This window comes from Canis aureus, chromosome 29 (genome assembly GCF_053574225.1).
Source record: "Canis aureus isolate CA01 chromosome 29, VMU_Caureus_v.1.0, whole genome shotgun sequence".
NCBI classification, from domain to species: Eukaryota; Metazoa; Chordata; class Mammalia; order Carnivora; family Canidae; genus Canis; species Canis aureus.
In genome coordinates this window covers 12,512,566-12,531,479 of record NC_135639.1, presented here as the reverse complement: position 1 = coordinate 12,531,479, position 18,914 = coordinate 12,512,566, and the positions used below count along the sequence as shown (strand labels likewise).

The following is an 18,914-nucleotide window of genomic DNA, read 5'->3' as shown; positions in this document are numbered from 1 at the left end:
TTTGCTGGCGCTGGATTTCCTTAGTATTCTTGTATCTGAAAATATCTTTATTTCACCTCCATTCTTTTTTTTTTTTTTTTTTAGATTTATTTATTTGAGAGAGAGGAGAGAGAGAGAGAGAGTACACTCAGGGCGAGGGACTGTGGGAGAGGGCAGGGGGAATCTCAAGCAGACTCCCCACTGAATGTGGAGCCCTACTTGGGGTTCTATCTCATGACTCTGAGATCAAAGTTGAGCTGAAACCAAGAGCTGGACCCTTAATTGACTGGACCACCCAGGAGCCCCATCCATTATTTTTATTTTTTTTAAGTCAGGTTCATTGAGGTAGAATTCACATACAGAAATATTCACTTCTTATAATGCACAATCTGTGAGATTATATAAAATGCATATAATCACATAACCACTGCCACAATCGATATACAGAATATTGCAATCACTTCAAGTTCCCTTATGCTTCTTTGCAGGAAACCACCTTCAGTCCTGGAAACCATTGAGATGTTTTCTGTCCTCATAGTTTTGCCTTTTCCAGAATGAGGTCATGTAAGTAAGTAAATAAAATAGTGTATAGTCTTTTGAGTCTAGCCTATTTCATGTACCATTATGAATGTGAACATTTTGAATATATCAGCACTTTGTTCCTTCTTATTGTTGAGTAGTGTTCCACTGTATAGCTATAACATAGTTTGTTTATTCATTGAGCAGATGAAGGATATTTGGATTCTTTTCCAACCTTAGCAATTACGAATTATAAACAAAGATGCTAAAAACTCTCACATATAGGTTCTTGTGTGAACAAAGGATTTCATTTTTCATAAGTCAATACCAAGGAGTGGGATTGCTGAGTTGTAGGGTAAGATTAAGTTTAATTATATAAGAAGTTGCCAGTTGTTTACCCAAGTGGTTTGTACCACTGTTCATTGCCATCAGCAATGTATGGAACAAAAGTTTTCTTCTAAAGAACAAAAGTTTTCAGGTTTAATATAGTGCATTTTATTGATATTTTCTTTCATGGTGTGTGCTTTTTGTGTTATGTCTAAGAAATACTTGCCTTCCCCAAAGTAATAAAGATATTTTTCCTCTGTTTTATTCTAAACACTTTTACAGTTTTAGATTTTAGATCTGTGATCCATTTTAAGTTAACTATGTATATGGTCCAAAATATAAATGGAGATTGATTTGGGGGTAATTTGTTGAAAGTACTTCATCCACTGAATTGCCTTTTGCACCTTTTCTGAAAATCAAATTGACCACATTTATGTACATCTGTGTTCTGGACTCTCAATTCTGTCCCATTTGTCTATGTGTATATACTTTCTCTAATAACACACTCTCTTAATAACTGGCTTTATAGTGCATTTTGAGATTGGGTAATGTGAGTCTTCCTACCATATTCTTTTTTTCCCCAAAAATTATTTTGGCTATTCTAGTTGTTTGCTTTTTCATAGAACTTTTGGAACTTTTCAACTTTTATTAAAAATTTATATACTGCTGAGGTTTGGGTCAGGAATGCATTGAATCTATAGATCAATTTGGAGAAAGCTGACATGACATCCTAACATTACCAAGTCTTCGAATCCATGAGTAATTTAACTCCTGATTGATTTAAGTTTTAATTTCTCTCATGAATATTTTGTGATTTTCAACCTATAAGTTATGCACATATTTCTGATTTTGCCCAAATATTTCATGTTTTTTTTAATATTGTACATGGTACTGTTTCTTAAAAAAAAAAGAAAGAAAGAAAGAAAGAAAGAAAGAAAGAAAGAAAGATTTTATTTGTTTATTCTAAGAGACACAGAGAGCGAGGCAGAGCCCTGAGCTGAAGGCAGACACGCAACCACTGAGCCACCCAGGCATCTTGAGCTCTTTGTCATTATATATAACAGCTCTCTTTGTTCTTGGCAAAATTCTTCATTATGAAGTCTACTTTGTTTGATATTTATATAGTCACTCTAGGTTTTTGTTAGTCATATCTTCATGGCATCATTACCATTATTTTATCCTTAAACACATTGATACAGTCACATTTAAAGTATGTTTCTTGTAGACAATATATATGTGGGTCTTTCTTTATCCTATCAATCTCTGTCTTTTCATTGTAATTGGAGTATTTACATTTAATGCAATTATTCACATGGTCAGATTTAAATCTACTATCATTGTAATTATGTTCTATTTGTTCCACATTTCCTTTGTTTCTTACTTCTGTGCTTTTCTCTGTTCCTTATTCAAGTGTGCCAGCGCTTACCTCTCCCAAATGGGCTCTGTCATTTCTTGGATCTCCAGCTACTTGTTTGCTTTGAAAACTTAGTCTCCTGAGCACTTTTCATTTTTATAGTATAAGCAATGCTCTTTCTAGCTTCCTACATGCTAGGTAGAAGTAGAATTCATTTTCATTTTTAAAGGATATTTTTTCTAGATTTTTTCTTTCATTATTTTAAAAAATATTGTTCCCCTGCTTTTAGCTTCTGTTGTTTCTGATGAGAGGTTAGAGGTCTATCAAACTACTGTTCTCCAGTATGAAATATGTCACTTTTCTCAGCTGCCTGAAAGATTGTCTCTTTAAGAAAAAAAAAAGATTTTATTTATTTATTCATGAGAGACACAGAGAGAAAGGCAGAGACATAGGCAGAGGAAGATGCAGGCTCCCTGCGGGGAACCTGATGTGCAACTGGATCCCAGGATCCTGGGATCACAACCTGAGCCAAAGGCAGACGCTCAAGCACTGAGCCACCCAGGTGCCCCAAGATTGTCTCTTTATCTGGTTTGCAACAGTTTGGCTGTAATGTTTCTAGATGTGCAGTTTATATTTGCATATTTTGCTTGGAGCTGGATGAACTTCTTAAACTAGAAAATCTGCATCTTTAACCAAATTTGGAGAGTTTACAGCCATTATTTCTTCAAATAGTCTTTTCTCATACATTCTCTCATTCTACTCCTCATTTTGTTATTGGTCTATAGGAACCTGAGGCTTTGAACATTTATTACAATCTTTGTCTCTGTTTTTCAGATTATATCATTTATAATGGTATATCTTCAGGTTGTCTGGTTCTCTTTTAAGACATATCCATGATGTTGATAAGCCATATAACAAATTTTTTTATTTTATGTATTTTATTTTTCTCTTCCAAAATTTTTATTTAGTTCTTTTTTATAGTTTAGATCTCTTGACTGATGCTTCCCATGTTTTTATTCACTATATTTTCCTTTTAATCCTTCAGCATAACTATTTTAAAATCCTTATTCCTTTATTCAAACATGGGTCATTTCAAGATTGATTTCCACTGATTTTCTTTTCTCTTTAAATGGCTCATGTTTTCCTATTTATTTATATAAGAATTTTGGATTGCATCCTGGAAATTGTGTATGATATATTGTGGAAACTCTAGGCTATATTATGTGCCTCCAAAGAACCCCTTCAAAACAAACTAACAAACAAAAAAAAACAAATAAGCAGTTCAATGGCTGAGCCCAGAGTACAAGCTCCATCTCCCCATGGTAGGCGGAAGCCCAAATATAAGCTCACTGATTTTAGGTTAGCTGGGCTGCTTGGAGTCTGCCCTTCACTTGCAGAGTTCAAGGGTCATCCAGAGACTACAGCATAGTTTATGTGTAGAATTTAGGCTTACCCTCTATATTTCACTTCTTTTCAAGATTCCCTTTTACTTCCTAGTAACTGTGATTGACCCAGTAAGACCAGACTTCTGTTCAATATCTAAACTTCCTACACAGATCTGACTATGGCCTTCTCTCAGGATAACAGCTGTAAAACAAACTTAAACTTCTCCTGAAATCTTTTTCTTCCAGGTAACCAACCTCACTAGTATCTGACTGCTTTCATTCACTCTCTAGTGCCTTCAAGAAATTATCTTACCTCTTCCAGAGTCTCAAGTTATTATCAGTGGAAAGATTAGTCAGACAGAGCTTACTTGGCCATGGCTGGAATTGGAAGCATTTCTAATTCCTATAGGTGCATATGTTCTTAAACATCCTTGTGTTTCTCATAGAATTTTACTATTGTTGTTGTTAGAGTTTATTCATTTTAGGTCATAGTCTTTAAGATCAAGGACTGACGCTTTTTGCTTGGCACCACCTCAAAATGTTGTGTGCCCTCCAGTACCATATACTGAACTCCTGGTAAATATTTAAATGATGAATAATGAGTAAACATAGCATAGATTTTTCCTTACCTATATGGAGTACATTCAGAATGTATACAAAATATGTTTTTATTGAGAAAAATTCTTATATATAGGAATGTTTAGTTAATAATTGCTATCTTTTCATAAAAATTGTCATTGGGACTGAAAGAAAACACTGAAATTTCTTTCAAAAACACAGAAACCCACTTTATTCTATTTTAAAATGGAGTTTTAATTTAATCCATCCAATACTGATTTAATATCTATTAGATGCAAAGCACTGTGAGAAATCCTGTTTTAGGATGAAAGGGAAAGATACTTACATAAGACAGAGAAGACATGCTCCCTGCTATCCAAGAACCCAAAAGCTAGTGGGGAGATAGATGTAAATAACCTCAATATGAAGCAGACAATGGTAAGTGCTACCTTGAGATTAGAACAAAGTGTTATGATTGCAATTAGTAGGAGATAATACAATCAGATAGGTATGGCAGGAGACTTTCTTGGTAAAGGAAGGCTATATGCTGGTCTTAGGAGGGTATAAGGAATTTAATAAGTGTATCTGATAGAGAAATTCACATTAGGGAAATTTAGGTTAGCTTAGGGAAGAGTAACTTGGTTTAAAAGTAAGACATTAGACTTTGCACAAAGATACACGCAACTATGTTCAATGTTTTAAACTTCTTAATCTTAAATGTCTTAAAATTCTTAAACCTGAACCTGTTTCATCATCAGAAAAAAAAACACAGAAAAGTTGACTAAAGATCAAACCATGGTGGGCTTTAAAGGCGGCTGATGGAGGTATGTAGGCTGTCACCGGGAAGCCGGTGACCAGGCTGAACAATGACCTGGGTGACAAGTGCTTGCAGTAGCACTGAACCTGAAAACAAAAACCATGCTTTCTCTTTCAAGAAAAATATGAAAAAGAGGTTACAAACATCCAGGATTTGGCAACAGATTTTACACAAGAAAGAAGTAAAACTCAGGGAGTGTAAGGAAAGCATCCAGAACTAGGTTGTAGATGACCATCATTACTTCAGTATGGTATATGCTTTGGGTTCTTTGTTGCTGATATAAAGGCAATTATCTGATATATTATAATATAATCATAAATGGCAATGGTGCTTTAAAGATGCCAAGAGAAAAAATAATTTTTAAAGTTTTCTAATTCTCCTCCCAATAGGATTTTTAAAAATTATTTATTTATTTATTTATTTATTTATTTATTTATTGTCCCAATATTATTCTTATGTATGTGGAAATTGGTAGAGTGAAAAGACTTGGAGTTTTTTAGATTTTTTATGTGAAAGCAAGCAGTCATAAACTGGTCCGTTTCATCCTAGAATTTTTTCTTCTTTTCACTTAGACTAGATGCTCAAGAGGGGAGCCCTCTCTGTGTTCCTTTTAATTGTTTTGTCTTGATTCTGTCGCTACTTTTATATTCTTATCCTTGTACTGCTATTATCTATAGTTTTGTGAAAATTAGTCATATAAAATTAAAATTGATTTTCCTTTGAGCAAAGCAGTTTTGGTATCCCTTTGATTGAGGAATGCAATCTGAGAGGCAGGGAACAACTTGCATACTAAGTTACAAAAGGCAGGAATTCCCTTCCAGAAAAAGTAGCAAGCCTTTGCTGGGTAGTAGCTTTAGCAAGCCATGTCAGCTACTTAGAAGCGACCATTGGACTCCAAAGTGTTCTAATTTTTTAAATAAAAAGAAACTCAAGGAACTTTGTCCACAATTTTGCTTCAAACAGATTTTCTATATTTTCTTTTTTCTACTTTTCTGTTCATTGAAGTCTTACTAACATATACCTCATACTTTCCCACATATTCAAGCTTTCTTTATGGTAACCACCTACTCACTAGCACCTCCCTAGCACTTCATTGGAATGTTTTCCCCAAATAATACTATTGTGGGTTTGTTGCTGTTGTTTGTTTTGGATAGTGGGAAAATATTCATATAAAGGAGATGGTATTTATGGTTCATAAACCTAGAAACTCTTACTACTTAAGTGCAAACAAGCTGCCATCATATTTAGTTAAGAGACTATAAGAGGCAGTATTTAGAAAACTGTGCTGTTGACTTCAAATGGTATGTATGCCTTTATTAGCATCAACAGCAATAACTCATTAATACATCCCTGAAAAACACCTTGTTAAACACCACATATGTATTTTCTTACTTAATAGAACAGGATGAGATACTTGTATAATCCCTATTTTATACTGAAGGAAATTAAAGTTCAGAAAGGTTATGTGCCCACTATCACATAGCAGAAACTAGATCTAAGCCCAAGATCACTTGATTTCCAACCTCTTCTCTGTGTTGTCTTCTCTGCTGTGTCTCTTCTTCTATGAAGAAGAGGAAGAGGTTGAAAAAGGCGAGAATACCGAAAAAACGAAGAGTACCTCCTAAATGCCAGTATCTACTTTTACACATAGTACGTAATTAAATCATCACAGCAATTATGAGAGATTTCTTCATTACCTTTATTTTGTATATGAGTGAACTATTCCTCCCAAAAAGAGAATAAGTTGTCACATGGACCAGTGAAGGAAGCAGATCTTCCACATAACAGTCAACAATTCTACAAGTGAACTATCACTCATCACCAAGAACTTTGAACTAAGTCGCATTATTTGGTGGTCCCTGGAAATGTTTACCTGGTCTCTAAATATTTTTGCCAGGATTTGCCCCACTCAAGATGAAGATAACCTTGGAAATGAAAAGTCAGGAAGTTTTATTAGTTACCTGCACTGCTTTGTGATGGAAGGACCAGCTGGTGTCAGGACAGGGGGTATTTAACAGGGGAAGGAGCACTAGCAGACCACAGGGCACCCAGGAAGAAGGAGCGGGGTCAGAGGGAGGAAGATGGGAGGAGACACTCCTGGAAAAAAGTTTGAGGCACAGAATACCAACCCTTTCTACCTAACATTTTCTGGGCTTAGTCTTGCTAAAGCCAAACTCACACATTTGTGATTCATAAGTTAGATGAGACAATTAGGTGAACACACTGTGTTGCAGAGAAGATGCTGAATTAAAGTGCATTTGGTTTTTATCAGCTAAAGAACCTATCACACTTTGTGTGAGATTAGATGTTAGGAGATGTACATCTGGCTCTGCCAAATATTAACTCAGGTTAACAGCAGGCTGTGCAATCTAGCATTCATGTGATGGTTTCAAAGTTTTAAATGACACATTAAATTGTTGCTCTAGGTTGATGCTCCTCCCATACTGAATGTCGCATGTAATATGCCATCCTAACTGCTTGGTGGGTATTGCTGTGAGCGGTGACCCCGTGGCAAAAACAGAAGAGCAAACGGAGTGAGGAAGGGTTCAGACTGAGCCCTAGTCATGCTACATCCAGGTGTGATATTGAATTAAGTTAATCTGTGAGTATTTTCTTAATCATGGATGAAAAAATCTCATTTCCAAGGAGCTGTTTTGACTTTTAAACAGAGGATACTAGAAAAGGGAGACCCTTATAAACTCTCCTGAAGCAAAACACTGTATTTGCTCTATGTAAATAGTCTTCTCAGGGTAATAAATAATTAAGGAACTTCAAAATAAAATCATGTATGAAGCTCTGAATTTCTAACCAAAAAGACTCCCAAAAGGTTGGCCTTTGTAAATGATCTGTCTTTAGGAAGAAATCCTGAAAACACACCAGGCACCCTAAGTCCCAATGCCACTGGGAAAATTAAGAGCAAGAATGGAATAGAAGCACACTTTGTTCTGGACTCACATAGACCTGGGCACTAATTACCTTCTCACAGGCAAGTTGCTTTACCTCTTGGACCTCAGATATTCTCATCTGTGAGACAGGAATGACAGCACCTGCCCTGCCCACTTCCTCAACAGTAGAAGCAGCAGTGTAATGCGGGGCACCACCCATACCCATAGGACGCTCACGCATACAAAATATGGTGCTGTCTGGCACAAAAACCTGCCTTCAGATTGTGCCTTGCTGTACTGTTTGTGGAAGGCTATTTTGGGAGTTGGTAATCAACTTAGAGCTAAAGCTGGGTGAGAACTTGCTTGAATGTTCTGCTGAGGAAAAGTGGGTGGCAGAGGCACAGGGCTCAGCACCTGAAACTCTAGGAACCACTCAATTTTACAAGAAGACAACAAATAACATTCTTAAAATGAGTTACGTCAGAGACAGGGGCAAATAGGGCAGGCTCCTGTCCTGTCCTAGAGCCTCTCATTGGAATGGGTTGAAGAGGAACACGAGGAAATTAGTGATTTTGTTGCCATTGTGAGGGTATGTAGGTACTGAACTTGTCTGTAAAAATAGACACTGTACGCTAGTGAACTTGTCACTGGGTGGTGAGACTATGGGTGGGAACATGTGTGATTTTTATTCTTTTGGTTTACGCTAATTCTCCCATAATGAAAATGTGTTGTTTCTGCAGTAAAAATGTTATTTATGTAAAAAGGAAATAGAGATTTTCAATTTCATATGATATGTTTTAAAAAACTAGATTTTCCTCCCCAATTACCAGGTGCATCATTTTATAGGTATCATCTGTGAAGACAGAAAATGTGCTTCTTGATCATCAGCAATTGTTTATGGTAGGTAACTAGTCTCTCAACTCTCTTTTGGTAGTTACACTGCCCTACTACTTCACTTGGGGCATGTTCTGCGAAGAAGGGATTGGTTGTGTGAAGGGGTGTGCCACAAAGAACCCTCAGGAATATAGGACACAGAGCTAATGAAGTGCCCGGAGGAAAGAAAGTCTTACCTATCAGCTATGAATTCTCTCCCCCAACCCACGTCAGAGACCTGAGGGCACGTGACCTAGGAATGTGCATCCCAAGATAATACTACCTTCAGAGAACTCTACTTAGAGGTAAGTAACTCTCCTTTATAGGAGGTATCTTTGTGTGGCAGACTGTTTATGGGAGCAATTTGAATTGAACTTTAAATGAAAAAGGCATATCTCTGTAAGTGGTAATAATTTTAGTCATCTCGCTGTGGCTAGGGGTTGTGGAATTCATTAGCACAGATTAACATATAAAGTGGGTGAGATATCTAATAGCAAACGGAGAGGTTTAGGGGCCTTAATTCATCACTGAATGAACAGCGTGTACAGTATTAGGGACTATGAAATTTTTAATTTACACAAAGTGTCCAAGAATATAGGGAATAAATTTAAACCCAAAACAGATAATGGAGCTCTGCCCTGCCTGGCTGGCAAGTTGAATTGTTTTTACACTGAGTGAAGAAAGCTAATTATCCCAAGCACAAGGAGACTGCTAAAAATAATAAGATTATAAGGAATAATTTGCTGATATAATTACAACAAAATTGGGTACACACAATCATCAGATGCATGTATTGCTTGACCTGGGTGAGAAAGTGAAATAAATCCTTCTTCTATAGCCTTCGTAAATTTGTTTTTATCATCTCCAAGTGCTGTTTGCACAGGCAGCACAATTTGCATGTGTAATGTGGCTGTACAAATTGACAACAAGTAAATTATTCAAGGAAATAGGCTGGTCGCGGGTCTGAACTCTCTCGCAAAGCCTATTCATTTTGAAGAATCACTGAGACGTGAAGCTCATACATCAACCGTTTTCTGACAATCCTCAGACTTATTGTCTCCTAAAATGTCATTATGGCTATTATTTATGAAGCTAATTCATTTATTAATATATATTTAACTCTGACTTGTCATGCACCTTAGCAGACATTCTGTGCACTGCATATTTTTGAATAGATGAAAGACTTTTGCATGCTTTAATGATTACTGTAAGCTGCTATAGATTTATAGAATGCAGCTTTATTATCTACTTGCATTAATACCTTTTTATAACTTTTTTCTTTTTTTTTTGCTTAAGGCCATCAAATATAAATGGCAAATGACATATTCAAAAGATTGTCTGGAATAAGATTTTCCAAGAGTTTGTTGAATTTTAGAACAAAATGGGTTATCTGTCAGTTAAGGCCTAATTCACCTAAAAAGATGGGTATACACCAATTATGCTGAATTTTCCTGAAAAATATAGGCGGTGGTTTTTCAAGAAAAAAAAGGAAAAGATGCATGATTCTTTGAGCTCCTTCCTTCTGAGAAGACAGCCCTCCCTTTGATGTGTTGTGGTTGGGCAACATTCCCAAGAAAGCCAAATTTAGGTGTCCCTTATTACTTGGGGCCTTGTGCTTTACATCATCTTTAATCAATAAATAGGTAGTGCAAGAATGAGTGACTAGATGAATGACCTCCAGGTTTTCTGATAATGCCTTGAATAAAATTAGTAGAAACAAGCATCGACCTAGAATACTGTTTTATACGTTTCTGTTTTCTGTGTTTGCACTTCTAACCTCTGGAGAATGCTCTGTGACTCCCACTATGATTTGGAAATAAACCATATGTATATGCAATCAAAATATACAACACATGTTATTTTTATAGCATGCAGAAGAATATATCAATACTGGACATGTATTACTACTTCTGGTTGTCACTTAATAAAGTCACTAGCATCTTCCACCATATGTGACCATGACTACTCACTGTGTGTGTGTGTTGGGGGGGGGGGGGCGGGTGTTGGGGAGGAACTGGAGAATGAAAAGGAAGGAAAATACAGTAGTTTGAGATATTCTTTTCCAAATGTGCTTTATGCTCACCATTTAAGGATTTGCCATTTTTCTAACTTAGCATTTCTACATTGGTGTAGGTAGAGATATAGAACTCTTACAAGTACCAACCAAGAGGAAGGGCAGCACAGGTAAACTGAACTACCAATGGATCTGAAATTATTGCAAACCAGACAGATGTTTCATTTTAAAGATAAAAATGATAGGAAGATAAAGAAAAAATGTCATTAGCTGGAGATTGTATTGACTGTATTAGCTTTATTTTTTTTAAAGATTATTTATTTATTCATGAGAGACACACAGAGAGAGAGAGAGACACACAGGCAGAGAGAGAAGCAGGCTGCATGCTGGGAGCCCGATGCAGGACTCGATCCCGGGACTCCAGGATCACACCCTGGGCCAAAGGCAGGCACTAAACGTCTGAGCCACCCAGGGATCCCCTGTATGAGCTTTAAATAATGTCTCAAAATCACCAAAATTTTTAGATAATTAAAAGTTGTTCTAAAAAATACTACATAATCTATGGAGACAGAAAATAGGTTAGTGGTTGCCTAGGGCTCAGGTGAAGTGTAGATGAGAAGTGGCTACCAATGAACACAGGATTTCTTTCTAGGGTGAGGAAAATGTTTGAAAATTAGACCATGGTGATGATTGCGCACATCTGTGAACTGACTAAAAAACCACTGGTTGTGCACTTCAGATGGGCAAACTATGTGGCATGTAAACCAAATCTTGCTATAAGTGTTTAAAAACTGCCATTTGACATATGCCCAAATTAAATATTTTACTGTATATAACCAATATCATGAACTCTAAGTAAGAGGAAATGACTACTTAGGAGAGTGGTTCGTGAATGAAATTGAATGAAGATATAAAATCAGTAATCTATCTACTAAAGTGTGGGAAGGAGGTCTGCCTTTCAGGACTGTATCCTGCAAAAAAGGATAGTATTTGTGTCAAGTCATCTGACAAGAGGGAAAGATTCTCTGCATCTCAAATGCTGACATAAGCCGCCAAATGTAGTCAAGGAAAGTATTTAGTAAATGCGTAGGGAGGTGCTACATTCCATTTAGAATTATTGTATAAGACCAACAAAGAATCAAGCATCTGCTTTTTTAAAAGTATTTCTTATCTTAAGCATTCTCTTAAAATATCCTGTTAGATCTGGAAGGCAAACCACACGCGCATATACAAAATGTCTTTCTAACTGCATGACCCTGGCAGGGAAGGTTGATGACATTTTTATTAGTCATATTAATCACATGCTTAAAAGAAAAAAGTCTCACTTTTCCAGGAACCATAATATTTACCTATTTATACCTTTTAAAATTTCAGTAACTCCAACTTAGAACCTACAGCCTTCATAACCTTCGAAAAACAAGGAAAATGAAAATTAATAAATGTTCCCTAGTGTGCTATGAACCATTAATTGTACAGGCTGAAAAGCTTTAGCCTAATAAGAAACATGCCTTCAGCAGAAATGTGAAAGTCATCTGTGATGCTCATGATTTAATGATAAAAATGTGCAGTCAATTTTCAATGAAGTTAAGACCTATAACCCAAGAATATTTTCACTCACAAATTCTCACAGATATCTGAGGAACTTTGAAAGGTGAACATCCTGAGTACTGAAATGTTCTCAGGATGAATTAAATAATTCATCTCTAAAGTGGTCTGAAGATAGAGGCAGTAGAATTTCTAGCAATAACAGATGATCAGAGATGGATTTGGCCCATGCTCCAAGAAAGCACAGACGTTTCACTAATCTAGCAACAAAATGATTTTGTTAGTAAATTTTTAAAAAGATTTTATTTATTTATTCATGAGAGGCACAGAGAAAGAGGCAGAGATATAGGCAGAAGAAGAAGTGGGTTCCCTGTGGGGAACCCAATGTGGGACTTGATCCCAGGACCCTGGGATCATCATGAGCCCAAGGCAGATGCTCAAACACTGAGCCACCCAGGTGCCCCATTAGTAAATTCTTGAAGAAGAAGTATTATAATATTAAGAATATAGACATGTTAATGACATCACTGACCATAAATCTCACCTAAGTTTTGAAAATCAGCTCTCAGTTTAGCTATAAAAGTCCTAGGTATAGGAGTAATCATTCACATATACGTTTACTTTGTTTTTACTATGACTCAAGCCTGAGGTAGGCATTCTGAAAGATTCTGGAGGGATATAAAGATAACTAAAACACAGTCCTTGTCCCTAAGGAACTTAAAATAGTAAGAGGATTGTAACATGTTTGCAAAAATTGCCTTTATTGTTTGAATTATTTACAATGAGCAATGTCTTATTTTTGTAACCAGAACTAAGAGCATTAAGACCAGGTATTTTTTAAGGCAGTTTAAACGCTATTGAATGAGATACAAAGTTTTGTTGGTGTTCATAAGAGAGATTCTCCCCATGGAAAATTTTCAAGGAAGGGTTAATATGCAAGGTAGGCCCAGAAGGATGGCCAGCATTATGATAGGCTGAATTGGAAAAGGCAATTCAAGTGGAAAAGATTGTGTCATATGAAGCTGGAAATAAAAGCGATGTACAGTAATGCACTATGGCTTCAGATAAGGGTACATGTAGAGGAGAGAAAAATAGAACCCTATATTGGGGCTGCATTATGGGAACCTTACACCATCACACTCGGAAATTCGGATTCAGTTGTAAGGTCATGTGTGTAAGGTACTTAGGACACAATACTGGCTGCATTGTGAGTGTTCAGTATATATGAGCTGTTATTATTGTCCGAACTCTCCAAAGAAGCTGGGGCCAAGCAAGGACTGATGGGCTCCTGGGTAGCCAGTTTAATATCCTTCTTTCTATCCTATAGGTAGATTCTAGATGAGTGCTCTTCAAAGAGTAGGTCCATACTGGGGTGCAATCCACTTTCAAATGGCCCCTGATCCATCTCTACCCCACACTCCTCACATCCTTGAGAGGCATACAGTGACCAAGTCAGAAGGTTCACATAGGCAAAGTCCATGTCCTCTTTCCTATCTCTGTTCTGGAGGCCTTAGCACATGTTGGGTGTTCAAGAAATGCTTGTTGAACCAACTTTCCTACCTTATTGGATGTGAATACTCCCAGATAAGTGAAGAAATTGATATTCCAGCCTATGCATTAGAGCAAATGGCCTATTAATTTAGTAGCTGATTTTGACATCACTGGACATACTAATGATACCTTGTTTCTAGACCTGCCAGGTTCCCAGGCAAGGTATTGACCTGAGAGACCCTTGCCTATAACCATCTGGGTACTGACAGCCAGTGGTTCTCCTCCTCCACCCCAGAGTACTGCACCTACCCACACAAGGGTATTGTGAGTGAAATAAGCCTTGTCAAGTACCTAGCATTGCATCTGATGCATACTAACATTTAGAATTCCCCAAATGTCAGATCTGGCTTACCCACCCATTGACTCTGGGTGGCTCTGTCCACTCCTTATAGCTGAGCTTAGTTCGTAAAAACCCAGAATTATAGATTTCAGAGCCACAGGGTCAGTCAAACTTCTCTGTTCTCACAAAGAACTAAGGGATTGAGGCCCAGAATAGTCAAGTGACATGCCTTTGTGAAGCAGGAGAGAGGAAGAACTTCCAGTTTTCATCTGAATCTTTGTATCACAAAAGCAATGGAGCCTGGTGGTTGAGAGTAGAGACAGGTCAACTATGGCCTGTAGGCCAAATCCTTTCCAAATTGTCCTTTCATAAGTTTTATCAGAAGAGAGCCATACCCATTTGTTTATATGTTGTCTCTAACTGCTTTGACACTACAACAGCACAGTTAAGTAGTTGCAACACAGACTGTATAGCCCACAAAGCCTATAATATTTATTACGTGGCCCTTTCCAGAAAAAGTTTGCTGACTCTGGTTAAAAAAGAATGGCTTTGTCAGTCAAAACTGACAAAAATCCTGGTTTCATGAGGCGCCTGAATGGCTCAGTCAGTTAAGTGTCCGGCTCTTGGTTTCAGCTCAGGTCATGATCACCCGCTCAAGAGATTGAGCCTCACATTGGGATGCATGATCAGTGGGGAATCTGCTTGAAATTCTCTCTCTCCGTCTGTCTTTGCCCCTCTCCCAGCTTGTGTGAGCACATGCAGGCATACTCTTTCTCAAATAAATAAATTGATGCCTGCGTGGCTCAGCAGTTGGGCATCTGTCTTTGGCGCGGGGCATGGTCCTGGAGTCCCAGGATCAAGTCCCACGTGGGGCTCCCTGCATGGAGGCTGCTTCTCTCTCTGCCTGTGTCTCTGTCTCTCTCTCTGTGTCTCTCATGAATAAATAAAATTATTTTAAAAAATCCTAGTTCCAACTTGAGTGAGTTAACCTCTTTACACTTCAGCTTCCTTATCTGTAAAATAGGAATAATGATAGTATCTACTTCGATAGGGTTACTGTGAGTACTACATACCCCAAAACACTAGCACACGAAATGTAACATGGTAAGCTTATTAAATGTGAGCAGTGATGATGATGATAGCAAATATATGAGGAAAATCACCATTCATGGAGACCATACCACAAAAAGATTTTTAAAATGGCTTATTAAAGGCCTATGATATAATATAATGTAATATATATATTGTATACTATATATATTATTATATGTAACATGTATATTTTATATATAATATACACACACAATAAATATGAAAAAGCTGTATATAGGTATTAATGCAAGTAGGATATACATGCACATATATACATATATATTACATACAATATATGTAAAAATGAAAAAATAGTTATTAATGAAAATAAAGTACATATACAAAACACACATACTTAAAATCAAGTGCCAAAAAAAACGCAATTCTTTCTCAATTTCTAGGCACCAAACAACCACCCTGTGATGAAATTGTCCCACCTGATTGTGTGACTTTGCACTAAAAGTAAAAGAGATCTCATGGAAAGTGAGATTAGGTTGAATTTAGTAATCATTGAATAATAGTTTTTCCTTTGCCATCTGTCCTTTTGCAATCACTCTCTAGCTTCTTTCATTCTTTTTCCCACTCAGTGGTGAAAAGGAATCACTGCAACAGCTGCCACCAAGTGCTCACTGCCTAATTCTTAGTTCTGGGCAAACAACTCAAACAGCTTAGTAAAGTTAAGAGAAATGAAGATGTTGACATGATTGTGATTCCCCAGAGCCCAAACTGCTTGAGGATGAGAACCTGGGTGGCCACTTACCACCTGCTAACATACTATCCTGTTTATCAATGACAGCTATTGCTTGTTGTCTGTGTTCCTGTTCATAATGTTACTCCCCCAAATAAGTAAAGATATTCAACTGTTCTGTCTAGCAATGTATCCAAAAGGCCAAAAGCTGAGCCCTGCACTTTATAGACACTCAGTAAATATTTGTTGAGTTGAATAAACAACTCCAGGTCTACAAACTATGCTGCTCTGAAAAAAATGCTAAAGTGTGGTCTAAGACAAGGTCATTGATAGCTTATCCTCATCTCCTGTCTGGCTCCTTGGATTGGATTTGAGCCTCTGGAACTAGAAAGATGAGGTCTGTTGGAACTGCTTCAGAAAGGACGGTGAGACTTTGGGCACCAGAAGAGCTGTGCTGGGGCCCAGGAGGAAAGAGTGATAAATAATAAAGCAGAAGAAGAAACAACCCATGAGATACAAGCAAACTCAAAGAAATGGAATAGGCTTCTGGCTTCTGGTAATCCTCCTGCACATAACAGCTATAAATCTGGACAAAATATAAAAAGCAGCTGTCCAAAGGCACTAGCAGGGAAATACAGGAGGAGTCTGCATTTGGAGAAGGCAATGACAATGGGCAAGTTTCCCATTGTTACTGTTTTTTCACCAGAAAGGAAGACTCAGTCTGTGCCAAATAGGAGTGACTAAAATTTGGATAAAAATCCTGTAGTCTCCCTGGCATAAAGAGCCAGGAGATAGAGTTCAAAGTGATTACAGTAACTGGAAAGTGTGGGAGAATCGTGCAAAGAAGAGAGCCAAAGAAGGGAGGCAATGGGTTCTGTGTATAAACTCTATACAAATCATTACTGACAACCCAAGCATGTGTGCAAGCAGCCCTGCTAAGGCTAAAAGAACTGAACGGAGATTTCTGTTGCTACCAACTACAAGAAAAACAGTTTGAATGTGAGGTCATTAAGATAGCTGACTCCTTTAAAAAAAAATCAGTGCCCTTCAGAGGAACACAACAGAATCCAGAGGCTCTGCAATATATCATTCACAATTTATTGGATGTCATCTAAAACACTAAGCACCTGAAGGAAAAAAGAAAATGTGAGACCAAAGGCAATCAGTAGAGACTGGCATTGAGATAACCTGGTGGTTGGAATTAACAGAAGGATTTTATTTTATTTCATTTTATTTTACTTATTTATTTATTTTTAAATATTTTATTTATTTATTCATGAGAGACACACAGAGAGAGGCAGAGACATAGGCAGGAGAAGCAGACACACTGCAAGGAGCGTGATGAGGAACTTGATCCCGGATCCCGGGATCAGGATCTGAGCCAAAGGCACTCAACCACTGAGCCATCCAGGCATCCCGAGAGAAGGATTTTAAATCAGCTATTATAACCGTGCTTATGAATGTAAAGGAAAATACACTTATAAAGAATTAACAAATATGAATCTCAATGGATAACTAGAAACTATAATAAAGAACCAAATGGACATTCAAAACCGAAAGATAATAATTTCATCATATCAGCCGGACAAAAATGGAGATGGCCAAACAGAGAACTCAAAGAAAAATCAGTAGAAATAATTCTATGTGAAAGACATTTAGGAAAAAATATTGGGGAGAAAATGAACAGAGCCTCAAGAACATATGAAATTATATCAAAAGATCTAATGTGCATATAATTAGAGTCTTAGAAGGAGAGGGAATGGGATAGAAAAACTTTGAAGGTACCTGGGTGGCTCAGTCAGTTAAGGTCTAACTTTGGATTTCAGCTTGAGGTCATGATCCCAGAGTTGTGAGATCAAGTCCTACATCAGGCTCTGTGCTCAGCAGGGAGTCAGCCTGAGATTCTCTCTCACACCCTCCCCTCCCTGCTCTCTCTCAGTCTCTCTCTCTCTCAAATAAAGAAACAAAACTTTAAAAACAAAGAAAGAAAAACTTTAAGTAAATTTGGTATATGTAGATGTAATATATATGAAAAATGCCATAGGGAAATAGGTATATTCTAAAATACAATTTTAGATTTCATATACGTTACATATGAATGTATGCATTCAAATGTAGATTACATATATATTAAATCAGAAAGACATAATCATAGTCAATATATGTGTGTCTTACAACAGAATTTCAAAATAAATTTTTTAGCAAGTTAAAGGGGAACATAGACAAATCCATGATCATAGTTGGAAATTTTAACTCTCTTTTCTCAATAATTGATTTTTTAAAACTGACTAAAAAAATTAAGATATAGGTGATTGAAACAACATTATCAACCATCTTGACCTAATTGATGGTTACAGAATACTATCAGCAGAATACACAATTTTTCAAGTGCATGTAGAAAATTCAGCAAGCAAACCATATGTGGATCATACAAGTCCAAATAGATATTAAAAAATTGAAGGAAGTATATGTGTTCTGACCACAATGAAATTAAATTAGAAATCAATAGCAAAAACACATCTAGATCCCTTCCGATATTTTAAAATTAGACAACACATTCTATGTAACTCATAGATTAATGAAAAAATATAAAGGGAATATAAGGAACATATGGGGAATTAGAAAATATTTTAAACTGAATGATAGTGAAAATATATCAAAATCTGTGGGATGTAAGTAAAGCACTGCTTGCAAGGAAAATATAACTTGAAATGCTTTTATTAGAAAAAAAGAATAAAATAAAATTAATGACCTATGCTTTGGCCTATAAAAATAAGAGCAAAGCCAGCCCAAATTAACTAGAAAAAAAATTGAGGGAAGAGCAGAAATTAGTGAAATTTTTAAAAACCACATATAAACAATATAGGAAATTAATAAGACCAAAAGTTGGTTCTTTGAAAGGATTAACATTCTTGAATACTTTACTGATACCTTGTCTTTGCTATGCTGCCTTTTTAACTTTAAAGCACTTTATTTTATTTTATTTTATTTTTTTAAATTTTTATTTATGATAGTCATCACACAGAGAGAGAGAGAGGCAGAGACAT

At 36.6% G+C, this 18,914-nt stretch overlaps 1 protein-coding gene and 1 long non-coding RNA gene across 3 annotated transcripts in view; one reads left to right on the top strand and one right to left on the bottom strand.

The window, feature by feature from the left end:
- The window catches only part of LOC144301038 (uncharacterized), a 103,444-nt gene that overhangs the window by 6,364 nt on the left and 78,166 nt on the right, over positions 1–18,914 (bottom strand). The gene's annotated exons all lie outside the window — the stretch shown is intronic.
- The window catches only part of LOC144301039 (uncharacterized), a 39,942-nt gene that overhangs the window by 8,265 nt on the left and 12,763 nt on the right, over positions 1–18,914 (top strand). For both annotated transcript variants that reach the window (XR_013367767.1, XR_013367768.1), the window contains exons 2-4: positions 468–543; positions 7,366–7,516; positions 8,759–9,002. This is a non-coding gene — a long non-coding RNA (uncharacterized LOC144301039). The remainder of the gene's footprint in view (positions 1–467; positions 544–7,365; positions 7,517–8,758; positions 9,003–18,914) is intronic.